Source organism: Porites lutea, chromosome 3 (genome assembly GCF_958299795.1).
Source record: "Porites lutea chromosome 3, jaPorLute2.1, whole genome shotgun sequence".
NCBI classification, from domain to species: domain Eukaryota; kingdom Metazoa; phylum Cnidaria; class Anthozoa; order Scleractinia; family Poritidae; genus Porites; species Porites lutea.
Window position 1 is genome coordinate 24380513 of NC_133203.1, and position 14949 is coordinate 24395461.

Consider the following 14949-nt stretch of genomic DNA (forward strand, 5'->3'; position numbering starts at 1 on the left):
GTTGCAGTTACGGCGCCAAAATTTCTTTCGGATGATTGACAAAGCCTAAAAGCGTAGCTCCCGTTCAGTAATTTCAATACTAGCTGAAGGTCACAACAACTGAAGACTAAATAAATATCAATAATCACACACCCGTGGGAGTCTAATGCTCGGACGAACATCCATTCCCCGTATTTCTCAAGCCAGCTCACACAGCGAAAATGTAGCCTCTCTTCGCAGGGTAATGTTGGTCGGGATTCTGGATTTTCAAGCGAAATCGGAAGAATTCCAACGAGAACAGGATGGCTGGACAGTCTGCACAGACATCCTACTTTTTATGAAGGAAGGAAGCTGCTTAAGCCACCCTCTTCTTTAAAAACAGCTTTTGTTTTTTGAAGGTACTTGAACGACACTTCAAGTTATCTCAGTCAAGTTATGTCCATCATAAGCACTACCAATATTGTAACCTAATGAAGTTTGTGGAACTTAAAAGTTTTGCATGGTTACCGCGCGCCACAGGACACACGTTTCATCAAAATAGAAAATATTGTATGGGATGTTTTCAAGTTTCTAGCTGAATACTTCCTTGTATAATTTGTTAATTTTTAAGTCATACAAATGTGTACAAGCGAGTTACCAAAAAAAGTTATTCCCATATGCTCTTTCGTGTCACAAACCTATTTTCTTGGATGATTGACATATTTTTTACGTGGCCAAAAACTTGATGATGTAGATGAAAAGGAAAGTTGCGTTCGAAGAAGTAAAGGGGAGGTGGTATGATTTTTTTTTTTTAACCAAGCGAAGTGGTATGTGAACGAAAGCGTGGAACCCGAACGCAGTGGAACCCTGTCCATATTTTAGAGGTCATCACTCGAGTTCTGTAGAAAAAAAAGGAAGATAGAAAATGATTGCTCACGCCGGTAAGGTATGACTCTTTACTTAAAACACAAATTCGTGGAGGAGAGGGGTAGATTTTTCGCCCAGACAGTGTACATATGGGCAATTTACGCTGAAATTAAATTAACTTTTTTTAAGCTAAATTAAGTGCTTTTTAAATCGACAGAAATTGTAAATAGTGTTTTTGAATGAATAGTTTTGTTGTTTTTTTTTAAGCGAATTAATTGTAAATAGGATTTTACTTTAAATTATACAGTATGTCTTCTGTATTTTTAGATTCCCAACTGCTGATGCAACTTAAGATATGGCTTTTTACTTAGGAGAATTTTTAAAACAATAAACTTGTATTAAAAATTATTATATTTATTCACAATTTTTGTATCGCGAATAAATACTGTCATTGCAATCAACAATCTGCTATCTTTCTCATAAGAATTAAAAACCTAATTAAGAACCTACTCAGCGTAAATTGCCCATATGTACACTCTTTTACAAGACCCTATTTTGCCAGGCTTCAAAAAAGTAATAGGTTCTTATTCGCGGGTGTTTATACTCTATGCTGTGATATTTGCAATTTTGCTACACATCATTAAAGCCATAAATAACTGCTTTGATACCATTTTGAGGCCATTTGCATGTATTATTAAGCCGTAAAAGGTGTTTAGATAAAAGCTATTGTTTGCCTATTTTTTCGTATGAAATTTCCTTACACCCTATACCAGAAAAAGATGCAGTTGCTAAGCACCATGAAAAGGAACAAAATATGTCGCAAAAATTATTGTAGTGCAAAAACATACCTTACGAACATGCGAAACATTTTAGCGCCATCATCTCAGCAGTACTAGTAAATATAAAGAGTTTTCAAAAAATGTTAGGGATTTATACCGTAGAAAGAAGGACAGGATGTTCTTCTATACCAGGATCAGTTCAATTTCAGTCAAAAGTCAGCTTTACGCAATATAATGCGGCCAAAGCACATTTTTAATATTCCACTGAGGACCTTTTTAAAATAGATTTAGAAAATTCTACTACACTCGGTTTCCAAGGTACTAACTAGAATGCGGCAAACAATGATATTTCCCGAGCAATTTTGAATTTATTAAGATTAGAATTTGTACTTGACCAGCGTCTCACAACAAGGAGATAAAGTTTTACGACTCTCGCAGGGTTTTCGGTGGCATTTGCTAGTACCAGATGAAGAGGCTCAGCAGGCGCGAACGTTGAGTGTCGGAGGCACTAGCTTGTGGGAGTGTCCGGGGACATGTTACCCAGGAAATTTTTAAAATTGCGTTCTCAAAATGTAATTTCCTGCGTTGCGTGGAAAAAAAATGATTAACCGGAAAGGTTTTTTTATGGCATTATAAAATGCTTAATGTCGAATAATGATAAATAGAAACGATTTTCACGCTTAAAAAATAATTATTTCGTGTGCAAACTGCCGGACGTTACATGTCAAACTGAACAGGACCACGTTGCGTTCGGAGTGAAACGAAATCCCTGCTTTCGTAATGTCTGGCCAACGTCTTGTATTAATCCTCGCATCTGGCTGGTGCATTGTGTTAGAGCAGAAAGTGGAAGCAACTCTCTTGGATGAAAAAAAGAAAAAAAAGAAACTATTTTCACACTTAAAAAATAATTATTTCGTGTGTGAATCCCTGCTCTCGTCTGACTCTTTATTCTAATTTTGGGGCCAAAGTCTTGTATGCAGCCTCGCACCCGGCACGTGTGAGCTGAAAGTGGACACAACTATTAACTAATAAATCAATCATTCCAGCTAGGAAGGGGAAAACTTCCTTTAACTCCTAGCGCCTGACGATATATACATGTATACATGTATGTTTGGGAGAGCGTCCATAAACCAAAGGTTTCATTTGCAGAAACTTGCTTCATATTAAATTGTATGTAGTGGCACTACTATGAGAGGATGGGCGAAAAATCTACCCCTCTCCTCCACGAATTTGTGTTTTAAGTAAAGAGTCATACCTTACCGGCGTGAGCAATCATTTTCTATCTTCCTTTTTTTTCTACAGAACTCGAGTGATGACCTCTAAAATATGGACAGGGTTCCACTGCGTTCGGGTTCCACGCTTTCGTTCACATACCACTTCGCTTGGTTAAAAAAAAAAAATCATACCACCTCCCCTTTACTTCTTCTAACGCAACTTTCCTTTTCATCTACATCATCAAGTTTTTGGCCACGTAAAAAATATGTCAATCATCCAAGAAAATAGGTTTGTGACACGAAAGAGCATATGGGAATAACTTTTTTTGGTAAATGAATTATTTTTAACCCACATATACGAACCTGCCGGATCAAAGTGGCAACTTTCTGCCAGGAAGTTCTTAATCCACAAGGTTCTTATTTGCGGTTGTTTATTGTATTTTCTTGCTGGTGTGATTGAGTTATTTGTTATTATAAATTCTTCCGCTTTCAGCCCACTGAATGCCTGTAGGCTGTAGTGAGTTGCAATGGTGAGACTATATATTGGTATCAAAAATGCTTTGCTTTTAAAATTTTGACTTTGACCCAATCGAAGTTTTGGCTTATTTTGTCTTATATTTTGTTTTGACATCATCAAGGCAAGGCAAAGCAATATGATGCGTAATCCCTTATAAGAAGAGAGATCTTTAAGTATACGTATAGGTAATAGCATGATTTGTAGTGATATTTGGTATAAATACCACGAGTGATAAATTGTTATACGTAATTTCCAAGCCGTTAGGCGAGTGAAACTTGAGACAACTTTGAAATATCACCAGTGGTATTTACGCCAAATATCATGTACAAAACATGCTATTATTTGTTTATACTACTACCAGCAAAAGGTTTGTAATTTTCAAATGTGGGTATTTCAAATTAAGCTGAAATACCACTGTTCTAAGCCAATCAAACTGCTGAAATTTCTCATGTAGTGGTATAATTTAGAAAATTTCCCAGTTTAGCAAAGAGGGTCAAGAAAAAACAAACTCCACTAGGGAAGAGACGAGTCTCCTTCTTGGGTTATCTCTTTTTTCTTTCCCGAATTCAAGCGAAGCTTCCAGGAAACAGTACCTTCAGGGTGTTTCTTTGAGCTGGGAGTCGCCAAAATTATTTTTAACTTTCTCCTGTATTCATCTTGTGCAATTTTTGCGCCATTTTTACAAGTAGGACGGTGCGGTGAGTGGTGAAACATTATTTTTTTTCTTCATGGCAGAGTTTCAACAATCCATTTTTTCTAACTAAAGGAGATATAGCCGTTGACTACAAGAAAAAATAAAAAACTTTAGCCTGTTCACAGTCACTCTATTTTCTCTTTAGTGTCCGTCGAGCACGCGTGATAAAAAATAAAAACCGCGGGGGATTTATTGACCGTTAGCGGAGGGGGTAGGGGTGGGGAAGAAGTATTTCTCTTTCTCGCCCTCTACGCTCGTTCTCGCGTGCTTGCTGATGTTTTCGAAAAAGAACGAAAAGAAAAGTAAAAGAAAGTCTGTGTACAGGCTACAGAAACTTGTGTTTAATCCCTAAATAAACAGTATTTATTCACATCTGTACATTGCAAATCTCCATTATGCAAGGTCCGCGAAGACAAAGTTACAATCTCTACTTTTTATAAAACTGTTTTCGTCGTGCGAATTACAGTATTTCTTCTATTTGTAATTACAGTTCGGTACAGTATTTTCTTTTAACAACAAAATTGACAATCTCGAAGTCAAACTCTTCGGTTAAAATATTTATCATAATTTACTGTAAACCACATGTAACAACTGCTTGATTTTGCTTAGCTAAACAGGTTCTTATATGCGGGTGTTCACTGTAATCTAGTAAGCTTGAGAAGGATATTTTGCGTTGCAGTTATGTGCCCCAAAATTTCCTTCGGATGATTGACAAAGCTTAAAAGCGTAGCTCCCGTTCAGTAATTTCAATACTAGCTGAGGATCACAACAACTGAAGACTAAATAAATATCAATAATCACACACCCGTGGGAGTCTAATGCTCGGACGAACATCCATTCCCCGTATTTCTCAAGCCAGCTCACACAGCGAAAATGTAGCCTCTCTTCGCAGGGTAATGTTGGTCGGGATTCTGGATTTTCAAGCGAAATCGGAAGAATCCCAACGAGATCAGGATGGCTGGACAGTCTGCACAGACATCCTACTTTTTATGAAGGAAGAAAACTGCTCAAGCCACCCTCTTCTTTAAAAACAGCTTTTGTTTCTTGAAGGTACTTGAACGACACTTCAAGTTATCTCAGTCAAGTTATGTCCATCATAAGCACTACCAATATTGTAACCTAATGAAGTTTGTGGAACTTAAAAGTTTTGCATGGTTACCGCGCGCCACAGGACACACGTTTCATCAAAATAGAAAATATTGTATGGGATGTTTTCAAGTTTCTAGCTGAATACTTCCTTGTATAATTTGTTAATTTTTAAGTCATACAAATGTGTACAAGCGAGTTACCAAAAAAAGTTATTCCCATATGCTCTTTCGTGTCACAAACCTATTTTCTTGGATGATTGACATATTTTTTACGTGGCCAAAAACTTGATGATGTAGATGAAAAGGAAAGTTGCGTTCGAAGAAGTAAAGGGGAGGTGGTATGATTTTTTTTTTTTAACCAAGCGAAGTGGTATGTGAACGAAAGCGTGGAACCCGAACGCAGTGGAACCCTGTCCATATTTTAGAGGTCATCACTCGAGTTCTGTAGAAAAAAAAGGAAGATAGAAAATGATTGCTCACGCCGGTAAGGTATGACTCTTTACTTAAAACACAAATTCGTGGAGGAGAGGGGTAGATTTTTCGCCCATCCTCTCATAGTAGTGCCACTACATACAATTTAATATGAAGCAAGTTTCTGCAAATGAAACCTTTGGTTTATGGACGCTCTCCCAAACATACATGTATACATGTATATATCGTCAGGCGCTAGGAGTTAAAGGAAGTTTTCCCCTTCCTAGCTGGAATGATTGATTTATTAGTTAATAGTTGTGTCCACTTTCAGCTCACACGTGCCGGGTGCGAGGCTGCATACAAGACTTTGGCCCCAAAATTAGAATAAAGAGTCAGACGAGAGCAGGGATTCACACACGAAATAATTATTTTTTAAGTGTGAAAATAGTTTCTTTTTTTTCTTTTTTTCATCCAAGAGAGTTGCTTCCACTTTCTGCTCTAACACAATGCACCAGCCAGATGCAAGGATGAATACAAGACGTTGGCCAGACATTACGAGAGCAGGGATTTCGTTTCACTCCGAACGCAACATGGTCCTGTTCAGTTTGACATGTAACGTCCGGCAGTTTGCACACGAAATAATTATTTTTTAAGCGTGAAAATCGTTTCTATTTACCATTATTCGACATTAAGCATTTTATAATGCCATAAAAAAAACCTTTCCGGTTAATCATTTTTTTTCCACGCAACGCAGGAAATTACATTTTGAGAACGCAATTTTAAAAATTTCCTGGGTAACATGTCCCCGGACACTCCCACAAGCTAGTGCCTCCGACACTCAACGTTCGCGCATGCTGAGCCTCTTCATCTGGTACTAGCAAAATGCCACCGAAAACCCTGCGAGAGTCGTAAAACTTTATCTCCTTGTTGTGAGACGCTGGTCAAGTACAAATTCTAATCTTAATAAATTCAAAATTGCTCGGGAAATATCATTGTTTGCCGCATTCTAGTTAGTACCTTGGAAACCGAGTGTAGTAGAATTTTCTAAATCTATTTTAAAAAGGTCCTCAGTGGAATATTAAAAATGTGCTTTGGCCGCATTATATTGCGTAAAGCTAACTTTTGACTGAAATTGAACTGATCCTGGTATAGAAGAACATCCTGTCCCTCTTTCTACGGTATAAATCCCTAACATTTTGTGGAAAACTCTCTACATTTACTAGTAATGCTGAGATGATGGCGCTAAAATGTTTCGAATGTTCGTAAGGTATGTTTTTGCACTACAATAATTTTTGCGATATATTTTGTTCCTTTTCATGGTGCTTAGCAACTGCATCTTTTTCTGGTATGGGGTGTAAGGAAATTTCACACGAAAAAATAGGCAAACAATAGCTTTTATCTAAACACCTTTTACGGCTTAATAATACATGCAAATGGCCTCAAAATGGTATCAAAGCAGTTATTTATGGCTTTAATGATGTGTAGCAAAATTGCAAATATCACAGCATAGAGTATAAACACCCGCGAATAAGAACCTATTACTTTTTTGAAGCCTGGCAAAATAGGGTCTTGTAAAAGAGTGTACATATGGGCAATTTACGCTGAGTAGGTTCTTAATTAGGTTCTTAACTCTTATGAGAAAGATAGCAGATTGTTGATTGCAATGACAGTATTTATTCGCGATAATTTTGAATAAATATAATAATTTTTAATACAAGTTTATTGTTTTAAAAATTCTCCTAAGTAAAAAGCCATATCTTAAGTTGCATCAGCAGTTGGGAATCTCAAAATACAGAAGACATACTGTATAATTTAAATTAAAATCCTATTTACAATTAATTCGCTTAAAAAAAAGAAAAAACTATTCATTCAAAAACACTATTTACAATTTCTGTCGATTTAAAAAGCACTTAATTTAGCTTAAAAAAAGTTACTTTAACTAAGAAAATTTTTTCGATTTAAAAAAACATTTCTTTTCAATAAAAAAAACCTGTCAACCTCTAAAATTCAAAAGTTTCTTTCAACTGCTAAAAAACAAAAAAAAATAGTAATAATAATAATGAAATAATAAGATATATATGAAGTGAGGAAACACATCAATAGTCCGATTTAATGGCTCCTTCAACAACTTCGACGTCTATATCAACATTCTTAATGTCACATAGCACTCTTCTTGTCCTAGAGCCTGGAAGACAAACCAACGCAGATCTCAAGAGTGCGAATGAGGTTCTGGTTCTGATCCATGAGATGGTTTTGGCATACTGCTCCCCTTTTTTGATGGCAATCAGCTGTGCTAAACGGCTATGATACTTCAAGCACTCCTTTCCCATTCCGCCAGTTGTGGTGAAGACCAAAGGTGTAAATTGAGAATAATTGAGAATAACAATTGGTCAATTGGTCTTCTTTTCTTAGTTACATTAACTTTTTTTTAAGCTAAATTAAGTGCTTTTAATTCGACAGGAATTGTAAATAGTGTTTTTGAATGAGTAGTTTTTTCTTTTTTTTAAGCGAATTAATTGTAAATAGGATTTTAATTTAAATTATACAGTATGTCTTCTGTATTTTGAGATTCCCAACTGCTGATGCAACTTAAGATATGGCTTTTTACTTAGGAGAATTTTTAAAACAATAAACTTGTATTAAAAATTATTATATTTATTCACAATTTTTGTATCGCGAATAAATACTGTCATTGCAATCAACAATCTGCTATCTTTCTCATAAGAATTAAAAACCTAATTAAGAACCTACTCAGCGTAAATTGCCCATATGTACACTCTTTTACAAGACCCTATTTTGCCAGGCTTCAAAAAAGTAATAGGTTCTTATTCGCGGGTGTTTATACTCTATGCTGTGATATTTGCAATTTTGCTACACATCATTAAAGCCATAAATAACTGCTTTGATACCATTTTGAGGCCATTTGCATGTATTATTAAGCCGTAAAAGGTGTTTAGATAAAAGCTATTGTTTGCCTATTTTTTCGTATGAAATTTCCTTACACCCCATACCAGAAAAAGATGCAGTTGCTAAGCACCATGAAAAGGAACAAAATATATCGCAAAAATTATTGTAGTGCAAAAACATACCTTACGAACATGCGAAACATTTTAGCGCCATCATCTCAGCATTACTAGTAAATATAAAGAGTTTTTCACAAAATGTTAGGGATTTATACCGTAGAAAGAAGGACAGGATGTTCTTCTATACCAGGATCAGTTCAATTTCAGTCAAAAGTCAGCTTTACGCAATATAATGCGGCCAAAGCACATTTTTAATATTCCACTGAGGACCTTTTTAAAATAGATTTAGAAAATTCTACTACACTCGGTTTCCAAGGTACTAACTAGAATGCGGCAAACAATGATATTTCCCGAGCAATTTTGAATTTATTAAGATTAGAATTTGTACTTGACCAGCGTCTCACAACAAGGAGATAAAGTTTTACGACTCTCGCAGGGTTTTCGGTGGCATTTGCTAGTACCAGATGAAGAGGCTCAGCATGCGCGAACGTTGAGTGTCGGAGGCACTAGCTTGTGGGAGTGTCCGGGGACATGTTACCCAGGAAATTTTTAAAATTGCGTTCTCAAAATGTAATTTCCTGCGTTGCGTGGAAAAAAAATGATTAACCGGAAAGGTTTTTTTTATGGCATTATAAAATGCTTAATGTCGAATAATGGTAAATAGAAACGATTTTCACGCTTAAAAAATAATTATTTCGTGTGCAAAATGCCGGACGTTACATGTCAAACTGAACAGGACCACGTTGCGTTCGGAGTGAAACGAAATCCCTGCTCTCGTAATGTCTGGCCAACGTCTTGTATTCATCCTCGCATCTGGCAGGTGCATTGTGTTAGAGCAGAAAGTGGAAGCAACTCTCTTGGATGAAAAAAAGAAAAAAAAAGAAACTATTTTCACACTTAAAAAATAATTATTTCGTGTGTGAATCCCTGCTCTCGTCTGACTCTTTATTCTAATTTGGGGCCAAAGTCTTGTATGCAGCCTCGCACCCGGCACGTGTGAGCTGAAAGTGGACACAACTATTAACTAATAAATCAATCATTCCAGATAGGAAGGGGAAAACTTCCTTTAACTCCTAGCGCCTATATATACATGTATACATGTATGTTTGGGAGAGCGTCCATAAACCAAAGGTTTCATTTGCAGAAACTTGCTTCATATTAAATTGTATGTAGTGGCACTACTATGAGAGGATGGGCGAAAAGTCTACCCCTCTCCTCCACGAATTTGTGTTTTAAGTAAAGAGTCATACCTTACCGGCGTGAGCAATCATTTTCTATCTTCCTTTTTTTTCTACAGAACTCGAATGATGACCTCTAAAATATGGATAGGGTTCCACTGCGTTCGGGTTCCACGCTTTCGTTCACATACCACTTCGCTTGGTTAAAAAAAAAAAATCATACCATCTGCCCTTTACTTCTTCTAACGCAACTTTCCTTTTCATCTACATCATCAAGTTTTTGGCCACGTAAAAAATATGTCAATCATCCAAGAAAATAGGTTTGTGACACGAAAGAGCATATGGGAATAACTTTTTTTGGTAAATGAATTATTTTTAACCCACATATACGAACCTGCCGGATCAAAGTGGCAACTTTCTGCCAGGAAGTTCTTAATCCACAAGGTTCTTATTTGCGGTTGTTTATTGTATTTTCTTGCTGGTGTGATTGAGTTATTTGTTATTATAAATTCTTCCGCTTTCAGCCCACCGAATGCCTGTAGGCTGTAGTGAGTTGCAATGGTGAGACTATATTGGTATCGAAAATGCTTTGCTTTTAAAATTTTGACTTTGACCCAATCGAAGTTTTGGCTTATTTTGTCTTATATTTTGTTTTGACATCATCAAGGCAAGGCAAAGCAATATGATGCGTAATCCCTTACACGAAGAGAGAGGGATTTTTAAGTATACGTATAGGTAATAGCATGATTTGTAGTGATATTTGGCATAAATACCACGAGTGATAAATTGTTATACGTAATTTCCAAGCCGTTAGGCGAGTGAAACTTGAGACAACTTTGAAATATCACCAGTGGTATTTACGCCAAATATCATGTACAAAACATGCTATTATTTGTTTATACTACTACCAGCAAAAGGTTTGTAATTTTCAAATGTGGGTATTTCAAATTAAGCTGAAATACCACTGTTCTAAGCCAATCAAACTGCTGAAATTTCTCATGTAGTGGTATAATTTAGAAAATTTCCCAGTTTAGCAAAGAGGGTCAAGAAAAAACAAACTCCACTAGGGAAGAGACGAGTTTCCTTCTTGGGTTATCTCTTTTTTCTTTCTCGAATTCAAGCGAAGCTTCCAGGAAACAGTACCTTCAGGGTGTTTCTTTGAGCTGGGAGTCGCCAAAATTATTTTTAACTTTCTCCTGTATTCATTGTGAAGAGATAATTTATTGTTATTCAGTTATTTTGCTTTCGCTGATAAAAATATGAAATGCCAATGTAGAAATCATTTATTCTTAGTCTTAACTTCTTTAAGCTGTAAACAACCTGTTGATTTATTGAGCGTAAACTTATTTGTCGAGTCATAATTGTATTTAGTCTTTAAACTGTAATCAACCTGTAAGAAGCCGTTATCCACCTGTGTAGCTTTTGAAAGTAATTAATGTTTCAAAGCAAGCTTGGGTTTCCACCAATAGTCTTGTAGAAATGATTGTTGTGCTCTGTATTTTGACTCGTTGAGTTGTGATGTAATCTGTATCGCGTCATCAACTTAGAGTATTTACACCGGTGTTTTGTAAGATTTTCTTTGGTTATGTTCCTGACTCTACCCGCAGTATAGTCTTGGATTAAACTTCTACGTTGGACCCAAGTTCTGTTGTGATCATTGTCTCAAGGGTATTCAGCAGGCGTAAGAGATTCCGTGCCTTTCCGCAGCCAGCGAGTGTCCCCAGGAGAAGGCCTTTCCCAGAGAGTTTTAGAGTTTTTCCCCGTCCGTCAGTTTTCCCTTTTGTGAAGGCAAAACCTGTTTTCACACTGCCCGGTTTCTCCACCAGTGTGAAAACAGGTTTTGCCTTCACAAAAGGGAAAACTGACGGACGGGGAAAAACTCTAAAACTCTCTGGGAAAGGCCTTCTCCTGGGGACACTCGCTGGCTGCGGAAAGGCACGGAATCTCTTACGCCTGCTGAATACCCTTGAGACAATGATCACAACAGAACTTGGGTCCAACGTAGAAGTTTAATCCAAGACTATACTGCGGGTAGAGTCAGGAACATAACCAAAGAAAATCTTACAAAACACCGGTGTAAATACTCTAAGTTGATGACGCGATACAGATTACATCACAACTCAACGAGTCAAAATACAGAGCACAACAATCATTTCTACAAGACTATTGGTGGAAACCCAAGCTTGCTTTGAAACATTAATTACTTTCAAAAGCTACACAGGTGGATAACGGCTTCTTACAGGTTGATTACAGTTTAAAGACTAAATACAATTATGACTCGACAAATAAGTTTACGCTCAATAAATCAACAGGTTGTGTACAGCTTAAAGAAGTTAAGACTAAGAATAAATGATTTCTACATTGGCTTTTCATATTTTTATCAGCGAAAGCAAAATAACTGAATAACAATAAATTATCTCTTCACATTCCTCCCACCTTAAGTCTCAGCTGTCCTCAGCTGATTAGAAGAAAAAAAAACGATAAAAATATACGCGAAAACTTAAGAAAAAGCACAGCGACTTGAAAATATTAAAAACTTATGTTGAAATTTTATATTTGATTTTCTGGTTTTTGAAATTTTGTATTTGCTTTTGTGCCTGAACCGCGGCATAAACCGAACTAGCCGAAATATAGTGGCCTCGGGGGTTCAATGAAAAGTAAGAAAGATTTGTAAATTGAAAAGCGAAAGGCGAATTACGTAAATAAACTACGAACATAGATTAAATAAGGCGAGGAAAATGTCAGGAACAGAAAATTACGAAAAAAAAAAAAAGAATTGCAACTTATAAAAGTACATAAAATGTCACGGTTCTCCCCAGAAGAAACCAGTTCCGTGGAAAAGAGACGGATAAAGGTTGTGGGCCGCGGTCACAATCGTCGACGCCCGGGAGCAATATTGCACGTATAAATAACGAGCAAAGTCTTCGTGATTATTGGTGAAGAGGTCGTAGACAACGAGAAGAAAGTCTGTCGAAAAGTAGGACTCTTGCAAATTCAGGAGGGCATATGTTCCAATCTGCCTCTGAAAGTACTCCTTTTCTAGGAGAAGATAAAGGGCCACGTCGACCACCAGTAGAAAGGGATAGGTCGTCCGATAATCGAGGAGGGTATCATCAAGGAGGGCCACCATAATCCCCTGGCACTCGGCCGAGTGAAGGTGCCTGCTGTCGTAACAGAGGTATGATCTAGGGTGTACGCGACGTGCACAGCCCCGATTTTTACACCTGGTCAGTGGAGACCGTATTCGTGCTTGGACAAAAGCGCTGATACAGGATAGCTCCTGGATATTTCGTTTGGTTGTCTGAACCACCGCGGGGCGTCCTCTGCCACTTGTAACGCTGATGTTCAAATGTGTCCTGGCGAACGAACGAGGCATGATAAAAGAAAACGTTGGGACGTAGAATATACTGGAAACAGTGTAAATCGTGAATGAACTCCGTAGAGAAGGGTGAAAGAACAGCGAATAACGGTGGAATATATAGCGGATAACATGTGCTCAAACCAGGAAGGACAAAGAAACAAAAAGGAAAAAGAAAACAACAACAACAAAAAAAAGTCGGCAAAAGAAAGAGGATCGCTAAATAAGATAGGTGTAAGTACCGGGGTTGGCAAGGGTTAAAGCTGTGTATGAGAATGGTAACAAAAGGAAAGGAAGATAAAGAAATTAGTCGTCTGTGGTAGTATCACGTGTAGAGAGAGAAATGGTAGGTAACTGTAATGGTTGCCGAAGACGACGAACAAAAATGAGCAACACAAAACAATTGAGGATTGTTAAAGCAAATGTTAGATAAGTGAAAATGTCGTTCACGGTGGTTGTAGAGGTTGTTTGTAAGTGAGAAATGTCTTCTCGGAGTTTTGTGAGACGCTGGGTGAGAGAGTGATCGAGCAGATTGTAGGTGTGATCTAAGGAAATGAGAGTAGTGTTATCTAACGTAAAGTCAGAGGGAACCGGAAAATTAGGGGCAGAAATATTAATTGTAGAGGCAGGTGTACTAAGCCAGGGAACATAAGTAAAGCGATTGTTTTGGAAAACTGGAATTGAATACCGCAAGGTGGAAGGACAAGTTCCCAGACCCCCTTTTTGGTATTGAAAGGACGTGTTACAAGGGACGTGAATAATGGATAAGGGAGACAATGATAAGTGTTGTGTGTAACCCGGCGAATACAAGGTGAGGTTGTGGGAACCAGTGCTTAAAAAATAACGTCCCCCAAGTAACAGCATTAGCGGGGTATGACGACAATGCGAACGAAGTTTGTGAAATCGGCGAAAGGCTACTTTAGAAGTTGGCGTCCAGGGTAAGCCAAGCCACGTCGGTTGCTGAACTGTGTGAAGAATATTCTCCGGACATAAAATTGTAGTATCGTCCTGGTAACATTTTTCTAATTCCGGTGCTTTAAGGAGAAAGCGTTGGGTATCACATGTCAACAATAGTAAATCGTCAAAAGAAACCGGTCCACCAAAACAATGTCCTTTGTGTTTGTATGTAATTGGTCGCAATTGTTCTACAGTGCAAAGAGATTTCGTGGAAGAAATCTCAGGCAGTGTAAATAGCAAATTTATTTGCAGCTTCTTATGTTGTTGAAATTCGTAATCAACCAGGGGTTGTATAATGGTTGAAAATCCTGATTTGAGGGCGTCTAAAGTATGAGCTAGTGCTGGTATCGCAGCTAAGCGGACGTTTAGCTCCATTGTAAGAAAACGCGGTAAGTCGGCAAAACTAATTAAAGTCTTGCGGGTAAGATACGACAGCTGGCGCAAAATATCTTCAATTTCATTTAAGCGTAGCATGGAACTCATGGCACGGTTCACCTGAAGAGAATAGAGTGACAAAAATTCCATATTTGCTTGGTAATGACATTGTTCCTTTTTAAACTGTGTCCGAATCTGTCGGTTCCAGGTGGTAAAAGAACGGTCCATATCCCGCATTGATCCAATTAATTGTTTTACTTTTGTACTAAGGAGATCTGTTGTTTTGACAAGATACGTAACTTTTCCATTGACTACGCGCGTAAGTTGCTGATTAACAGACATCGCGTCGGCGGATTCGCGCAGAACGTTAAATAAGTCAGGTCTTTGCGGTTGGTCACAGCTTTTTCGGGTTACAAGGTGATACAGTGCCCGAAACAACCCAAATATCCCCATGTGACATATAAATGGGCTACGGCGCTGTCGGACGCGTAACCACGCGAGTTCATCAGGGGCCGTCACGCGACAATTAG